This window comes from Scophthalmus maximus, chromosome 14, assembly GCF_022379125.1.
Source record: "Scophthalmus maximus strain ysfricsl-2021 chromosome 14, ASM2237912v1, whole genome shotgun sequence".
Classification (NCBI taxonomy): Eukaryota; Metazoa; Chordata; class Actinopteri; order Pleuronectiformes; family Scophthalmidae; genus Scophthalmus; species Scophthalmus maximus.
The window spans coordinates 4,748,159-4,757,428 of record NC_061528.1 but is presented as its reverse complement, the minus strand read 5'-3'; the positions used below and the strand labels follow the sequence as shown (position 1 = coordinate 4,757,428).

General features: G+C 41.4%; 1 long non-coding RNA gene across 11 annotated transcripts in view; it reads left to right on the top strand.

Moving 5' to 3' along the window:
• LOC118320575 overlaps positions 1-9,270 on the top strand; it is a 58,138-nt gene that overhangs the window by 232 nt on the left and 48,636 nt on the right. For all 11 annotated transcript variants that reach the window (XR_007032088.1, XR_007032089.1, XR_007032091.1 and 8 more), the window contains exons 2-4: positions 1,629-1,683; positions 2,544-2,654; positions 8,153-8,295. This is a non-coding gene — a long non-coding RNA (uncharacterized LOC118320575). The remainder of the gene's footprint in view (positions 1-1,628; positions 1,684-2,543; positions 2,655-8,152; positions 8,296-9,270) is intronic.

Below are 9,270 nucleotides of genomic sequence, written 5' to 3'. Positions count from 1 at the left end.
TGTGTATTTTCTAATTAGAGGTCATATGAAGGTTACGTTGGTTTGATAACCTGGTTCTGCAAATTGTTATTCCCATTTAAGGGGAATTACTATTGTAATTCAAGTGTAAAGGAAGAAGCACTGACCATTATTTGTTTTTCTTTAGTTTAACATTTTTATCATACGTCAAGAGGAAGTTATTGTTTTCATTCGGGTCTTTGTGTCGTTTGGTTATTGGGACATTTGGTATACCAACTGTTTAAGTATAGGAGGTAAACATTGGTGATTGGTGATAAGTAATATCTGGTTGTTTAAATGACTGTAGGTTATGGTTTTCCAAGAGATTTAAGAAAACATCCTGACACTAGTGGAGTCACAGTTCATTGGAGGTATAATCAAAGGACAGTGAAAGTATGAAATTAAAAGATAAACAAGACAACATTACCTTAAGTATACATTAGCGTGAATTAAATTATCTAAATTAACGAACTCAGGGCCCGTCCCTGACCAAAGTAGGGACAAGTGGGCTTCATATGTATCTGTAAAAACATTAGTATATCTCATACTGCTGAACTAACCACACACATCCTGTGACCATTTAGCCTCTGTAGTCCACTTAGTTGTCTTCAGTCGGTGTTGGACGTCTACTTGCATGTTGTTTCTATTCCTATTCACACTATTTCAATCTTTTCCCTATTTTGTCTATATTTCCTTCTTACATCACATTTTTCTTCACTTTCCTCTTCTTCTTTACTCCGCTGCTCTTTTTGCTGTGATCAGCCCACCAACGTCTCCTCCTTCCCTACAGTTGCCACCACCTCCACAGCCCTTCCTATCATCTAAATCCTCTCCTGTGTATCCAGCCTTCCTCCTCCTCCTCCTCCTCCTCCTCCACGGTGTCTTGTAGATTGGCTTGTGCAGAGCTGTCAGACCCTGGCCGGGCCTGCCAAGCCGCACGTCTTGGTCAGAGGGGAGACCGGGGGCAAATGGTCGGGGCGTCGTTGTGGGTCCGGTCGACCTCCCACCACTGAGCAGTGGACCCCTCAACAGATTGAGCCTCCAGCTGGCCGGCACGGGGCCCGCCACGGCCCCATGCTGAGGGCACACATGCCACAAAGCACGAATTCCCACTTGCAGACAAACACACACACACACACACACACACACACACACACACACATTCGCTAACATGTGCGTGTATGGAGACACACGGTTGCCTGCACACTGGCACAGACGTCTGTCAGTCAACAGTCAACTTTACACAAGGAATAAAATACATAAGCTGTATTTCAAATTGTTTGAGTCATTTAATCAAGCCCTTCAGGTGCTCACATTTTTGTGTTTACAGTTTTATAAAATCTGCTTTTTTGCTCTTTCATACAAATAAATTAAATCTCAAAACAAAAAAGATGCTGAATTCACTCTGACTTTGTCATGCAACTGTACAGTATGACAAACTGGAAGAAGAAACATAAATTGATGCTAACACGTGCAGGTTTGATCCAGGGATTGAAAATTGGGTGGGGAAATTACAGAAACAAATGATCCTTGGGTAAGTGAGAGATGAAACGTGTTCATGCTTTGTTACGAGTTATTAGTTGTACCTCGTTAGGCCGCCACCAACTATCTGTTCTTCCTCTCATTTACAGATAATTCCCAGTTTGCCCCGGTTGGGTTCACTGCCTCTCTCTCTCTCTGCGCCAGGTAAAAAATTCTCATCCTGTCTTCATTAGCTACACTTACACAGGGAGGTTTCCTGCCTGCAAAGGTCCTCTGGGCCCCCAGGCACCGGTGCAGAGGCCTCCAGGGGCCAGAGGAGCCAGGTTGCTCGCTGTCGGTCTGCAGTCTGTTCTCCAGTTGTGACAGCGAACGCATCCTTATGATGACAATTAGTGTCTGTTAAGAGAGCGCAGACGAGTAGGGGAGGCAGCGGAGAGAGAGGGAGAGGGGAGGAAGAGGGAGGGGGAGAGGAAGGTGGTGCAAAATGCAGGACACAATTAGCAAACATGGGAAAAATAGTCGCTAATGAGGACGGGCAAAGCTCAAGGGACCTGGTGAGATGGAGGGGAGGAGGGATTATGACTTTAACTCTACATCAGGGGAGCAGGGGGGAGAAACGGGGGACAGAGCAGGAGTTACTTTGTGACAACACATGCTTTCGGCTGAAAGACTAAGGGAAAAAAAGGACAAATACTCCTCTGCAGGGGTCTTCACAGGTCCGTTCAATGCCCCCCGCAAGCGAGACCCGATGTGGGACTCGAGCTGATTATATTCAGTCTAATTGGGTTTGGTAGCGTGTGTCGAGGCAGGTCTCAGGACTTTGTCAAGTCAAGCTCTTTACAGACATGAACCCCCAAAAATCGGGTCTGGACATTTTATAGAGTTTGCCTAGAGGTTGTCCGAGTCAGGCGCGTTCACACCATCAGGAACATTTCAGGAACATTCTGTGGCGTCCGGGTAGAGCATGCAGGAGGCAGGACATTAATTATTTTGCGGAAAGCAGTGTTTTTGTCTACAGTCATCAGTTCTTTGTTTTTCACTTCCGACGTGTTTCCATACTGTAGATAAACGGCCGGCCGAACTCCAATACAAGAGCCAGGAGGAGTTCATAAACCAGAACTCATCTAAGTCAACTGGAGTGCAACTAGAAAAGATAATACAGAAGAAGAGTTCAGGTAAAACAGCCTATAACATTAACATTGTAGACCACTAGGTAGCAACAGGTGTGCGACAGGTATAAAGACTTACATTAGCATAACAGAGAACCAGCTGAGTAGAACTATAGGTAAAGTATATGCTGACATTGTTAGCGTACAGGCTGTAACACATGAAGCTTTTATGTTCACACAACTTTGAAATTGACCTAAACACTCACCACTGTCATTTATCGAAAATCTAAAGTAAAATGAAATGCACGCGATGACTTGTGGGAATATTTCTCCCAAGTTTTAATGAATCATTTAGGCTCCACAAACATCTTGGCTCGAGGCGATCCCCCGTATCATTAACAAGCCGCCTGTTTATGTGGCAGAGTGGCTCGTTACTTAGTTTTCGGAGACTCTCTGTGGAGAATTACCACACCCATAATTATAAAACAGGTGGATACAGCAAATCAGTCAAAACAGCCAGGGCTACATTAATTATGACAGAGCTCATCATCATTAACAACATTTATTCCAAACTCTTTGCTGGTGACTCATATCGTTGGCTTTTATTGTTACATCATGTCAAGTCAAATTTATTTATATAGGAGTTGAGCGGAAATGCTTTACAGTCGGGCAAAGGAAAGCAACACAAGCATGGGGGGGAACAAGATAAGTGATAGAAACAAAAATCTGTGCAAAAGAAAAGGCACAGAAAAAAATGAATGGTATAAGTTAAAAAGAATTAAGAAAAAAATACTGAAAATAAGCTTTAACATGATCATAAGACAATAAGTTATGTTCATATTAAGTTCATATTCCTTTCAATCCCACAACAGCATCATATACATCGTCTTTTTCCCATGACCCACATCCACTGTGTGTGTGTGTGTGTGTGTGTGTGTGTGTGTGTGTGTGTGTGTGTGTGTGTGTGTGTGTGTGTGTGTGTGTGTGTGTGTGTGTGTGTGTGTGTGTGTGTGTGTGTGTGTGTGTGTGTGTGTGTGTGTGAGAGTGTGTGTGTGTGAGAGTGTGTGTGTGTGAGAGTGTGTGTGGGAGCCGTGCATCATCACGCACTGCATCTATTGTCTCCCCAGCCAACAATGCGTGGGTTAATAACTGGCTAACCTTGAGAGCGTATGTAGCTAAAACAGCAGTCACAAAAAAACTCCCACAACAACAACAACTCTCTCCCTCCAAAAAAGTAAAAACAAAAACAGAACGGTGACAATGATGCCATCCAAGGCAGCACAAGTCCTCCATTGTGGAGGGGGCTGACGCGCCGTATTGTGCCTGGCAGACTACGTTGCCTCATAGCAGCTGGGATGTGCTGGCAGGGGAAACAGTCCTGCCTGTCATCAGCTGGGGGAGATACAGTGTGATGCAAGCAGCATTACATCACATGTGTGATGCTCCAGGCGAATGGCTTTGGTTGTGGCTTTGTACTGTTCGGTGACCCTGGATGGGTGGTAAGAGATTCTATGAGTTCATCCAAGGACAGAACATAAAAAAACACCTTCCTTTTTTCTTCTAGAAAACTTTTACGTATCTATTAAATATATTTCGAAGATTCAGCATAAAATACAAACAAAACGAATTTAAGATTAGAGTTTGGGCTGCATGAATAAAGCTGATTTGCCTTGTTAGTGACACATGATGAGCTAAAAGTTATTTATTGAAACTATGAGGGAAAAAATTAAGCTCAAAAGGAAATTGTATTGAAAGTGACCAAAGTAATTTAACAGACTTTATTTAAAAATAAAGGAAACAATCTATTAGATAATATAAATATTAGAGTAGAAGATTTCCGATTCCGATAAATCTGCCGTTATATGTATGTATATTTTAATCAGTCAATGATTCCTAAGATGTCGTTATCGAACCTTTATGAAAGAAATGTAATTAAGGCTTGATTTTTTTTGTGTAACCATAAACTTATCATAAATCACTATTAATTGGAAAAAATTACAAATTCAACCAAATACATAGGATTTGAATTAAGAAAATAAACATTTATTCTACCTAAAATGTAAACATAAATGCATATTTAAAGGCTCATATCTGTTGGCCGATAATATCGGTCAGACTCCAAACATATTGGCCGATACCGATATGTCTATGAAAGGCTAAAATCGGCCAACAGATATATTGGTCTGGCTCTAATAAATATTAATCCTATATTAATCAGATGCCAACTCCATGACGTAAAAGTCAAATTTTTGTGTACCTGTGTCTCATTAGATTAGACACCACTGGTCACCAGCCTCGTAAAATAATACACAGAATTTAATGTCTACAAGTCAGAGTGCAATTAAAATAATGTATCCCCCATTATCTGTATGCAAACAAAATTAGCTACAGGGCTGTTCTGTCAGTTTAAAAATGTTGACCTAACTGCTGCGCGCTCACACACACATATACACACACACACACACACTTTCTCAGGCAGGTCCTAATTGCCTATAAATGTCAGTGTGAGTCGGTGTGCAATTGTCCGATTGTCTTCTGGTAAATTAACTGGTGGGACCGGCACCTCCTCATTAGACGAGCGATACACGACCCAGTGAAAACACAACACACTGGTCAGCTCTCAGTCTGCAGCTACTGGCTACAACCCTGAACTCTCCGGGGATTTTATCAAAGACGGAAAGAGGTGGTGTGTGTGTGTGTGCGCATAGCTGAATTTGTGTGTGCGTGCATATGTCTGTGTGTGCGTGTATACATTTTGTATTCATGTGTTTGTGCCGTGTGTGTGCATCTGAGTCCTCCTGAGGGAAATTAGTCGTCTCTACCCGGCTCTGTCTCCATGTTCGTCCCTGATGTTTTCTCCCTCCGCCAGGACACTCCCACTCCCATTTGGTCACATTGCGGCTAATTGCTAAATACACTGGCTGTTGTTTCAGATGCTGGCAACAGTCTCTGTAGAAATGACTGCCATTCCGGCTAATTGGGAAACACTATCCAGACATACAGGGTCTCTGTGCTGATCTGTCAGTTACAAGTTGAGATGGTTAGTTATTCTTTGGAATCATTTTGTTTGTTAACAGAATATCTGAAACAAAAAAGTCAAAACCTAATGACTGTATTTGGTGAAAAGTTTAGTAATGACCCAGAGTTTCAATAAAGATCCAACATTGTTGTATATATAGTCTGAATGTAAGGTGTAAACAAACAAAACAAAATGTTACGTTTTAAAGTCAGATGGGGATGATTCACTACTTTACCCAGTGTAAATATAATGATGCCTATACGAAGGCATTATTTTACTTCATTCACAAAACAGCTTTCACATCAGTGACTGAATGGATCTGTATCTTTTCTCCTTGACCAGCATAACCTTCGCGAGAGCTCACACTGAGCACAGCACCATCTCTTCACAGAGCTCGGTGAACTTTGGTCTGCTGGTTCAGTTTTTCATTCCTCAGCAGTGATCAACACCCGAGTGTCTGCAGGTTTCAGCGACCGAGAGAGAGAGAGAGACAGATCCATGAAAAATAGGCTCCTTCTTTCATTGTAACCTCCACTGACCTTGACCTCAATGGATATGGATAATTTTCTGACAATTTTAAAGTCTTCCGTTCGTTTCAACCCACATTTAACAGTCCTGAAAGAGAGAAATTTTAGGTTATATTTGCTTTTTTTGTCTGAAGAAACAGATGCCATCAGAAAAACGGCAGTTCAAATGCATAAAATAACAAATTTTACTGTTTTATGCAGGTTACATCAAGGTTAGTTTGGAGGGTAGGGTAAGAGAAAAATGGGCGGTTAGTGTTGAGGCTGCAGATGTTTCATTCATCTTCTTTCATGGCCTTGAAGTTGCAAAACGTCCCAACATGAAATCATATCAGGTTGGATTTTATTTATATTTTCTTTGGTTCAGAAACAGACAATTTCAGTCAAAATCCAACGATTTACAACTGTTTACCTTTTCATGAAAGAAAGAAAGAAAGTACGTGCCAATTTGACATAACTGTGTTTTCTGTCATTTCTGTGCAACACAAACAAGCACTGAAACAGTTGCTGCCCCTTGAAACATCTGAGTGTGAGAATAGAAGGTTTTCAGCCTCAGCAGCATGTATGAGCCATCTGTTGGACAGTGAATGTGTCTCTGCTTCCCTCACTGTGACAGCACTCACTGTGAATTACACTGTTACCACCAACTGTCTCCCGACGTGAAAACAGCGGCGTCTTTGTTTACTGTATGCCGACGGTACACAGATTATAGTGGTCGGCCTGTCGCTCATAGTGCGGGGAGGAGGGAAATAAATAAATGAAGACTGTCAAAAAGAAAAGAAAAGAAATAGAGTGAAAGAAAGAAGTGACACTATTCAGCCGTTCACATGAGTGTCTCCTCTGTGGGTTTGGCTGCAGGTGTGTGTTTGGTCTCGCAGTTGGCTGCGTTTGTGTGTGTCTCTGCCTTTGTATGACACACTGAATAAGGACGAAACACACGTGCTCACGCACACACACACACACACACACACACACACACAGCCAGTGTTTCAGTTTCTATGAGCAACAAATTAGAATTTTCACATAAGGTCAGGAGATGTATATCAGTAAGAGAGGAAGAAGCCTGATGCCATCCGTCTGTTGACAGTCGCTATTTTTGCACTATGCTACACTGTTATTCCTGAGCGTCCTTAAATAGTGCAACTGTTTTGTTGTTTTGTCCAGCAATTTGTCTGAGTTCAATGCAAGTAACATTTATGACTCAAAGGAACTTTCAAGAAAGTGAAAATTAAAAAGAAAAAGTATTTTTATCTTGTTAAAGCCAAACCAAAGACACTGAATCACACTCAGAGACACACACAATATGATGTCTCAGACAGAGGGAGGATGTGTCTGCAGTCTGTCTTTATCTCTTTCTGCATTTTCACTCTCTCTTTCACACACACACAAACACACACACAAACACACACACACAGGCGTCTCTCTTCTGCAGCAGCCTTTCAATACGCAACTGTCACTGAGACTGTATGGTGACCCGATCTTATTCTGCTGGCGCGCACACACACGTGCAAACACAGACACACACTCCCTTTGTTTCTGCTCCCTATATAGTCTCTTTAGATTTGACGGTGTGTGTGTGTGTGTGTGTGTGTGTGTGTGTGTGTGTGTGTGTGTGTGTGTGTGTGAATAAGATTAAAAAAAATGTTTTAAAATAAAATGGTCTGTTTGTTTTGTACAATTAAATCCAAGCTGATGTCTTCAAACAGTCAAAACCTCAAAGAGCATTTATTTAATGGTGAAATATTATCATACAGCTAATTAAAAGACATTCAGCCAGTTTTAAAAACTTTAAAATATAAAGGGCAAATAGCATTAACAAAGCATTGAAGTTGTGATGGGAATATAGGGAGGGCATCTCGAGATGATTCACCTTTGCACCTGATCGGTCAGGGTGGGGGAAATATTATACGCTTGTTACATGAACGCACACACCGACACAGCTGTATCTATAGCTACCGAGTTTATGCTGTATTCTTACTGCCTGTCAAAGGACAATCAAAACTTTATTGATGTTTCAACAGGACACAACAAGGGCAAGATTTCTCCCGGCGCTGCCGAGGGTCACTCAGACTGTGACAGACGGTCAATGTGTTCATGAGAGTGAGAGAGAGCGGGAAAAGAGCGCTGCACACAGCTCTACTATGAAGCAGAGCAACAAAACACTGTAAGTTATAGGTCTTCTGTGTAAAAGAAATTGTATCATGAAACTGGTAATGGTAATGCCCCTCCGATGCTTTTAAATTTATATGGTTCTACAATTCTACTTCTAAATTATCCTTAAATATATAAAACATGCCATGAGTATGAGGATAATGCAGCTAAATGTAAATGTATTTTGATTGTGTTTTCACGTAAAAAAAATTAACCTTTTAATATTGATTTTACTTGGTGCATGTAATGAACATTTATGCATTGTTAGTACATGTATGACAGTGGGGTAGCTGTGTGTGTGTGTGTGTGTGTGTGTGTGTGTGTGTGTGTGTGTGGGACAATGTTTGTAGGGCAATGTTTGTACTGTGGGGGTATGCAGACAGATGGCTGGGACACTTGTACGTCTGTGGTGGAACAGTCCCACCATTGTCTGTTCAGTAGAGAAAGTGGATTGTTGTGGCGGCCTGTCACACTGTAGTGTCTGTAAAACTCGCATGTTCACAGCACCAGAACTCACTGTGACTCCCACTTGATGCTGCTGCCTCGTGAACAATCATGTCAACCAATAATGGATGTGGCATTTCGACATGATAATTTATGTCCAAACTTGACCTTGATTTTAAATGTAACGCGCCCATTTTTAAACCCCAACGGTATTGTTATACAAACCTAAACTTTTAACAGAACCATTGTTTTTAGGAGCCAACTTGCAGTCGGTTCCCACAGGTGATGAAATCCTATGCAATTAGAATCATGGTGCGATTGTTAAATATCTTGAATCTTGAATATATATCTCATAATCATAATGCCTTGTTAAAAATACCAAATACCTAATGCAGAAGTGTTTGTTAGTGTCTTCCAAAGGCGACTTGCATGAGAATTTTTCTGGTCCAAAAATTCCACATTGTTTTCAGACATTTTTCTGAGACGTTTCTCCGAAAGAGCCATATAGTTTGGCAACAATTATTGGTAAAATAGTTAAATATAA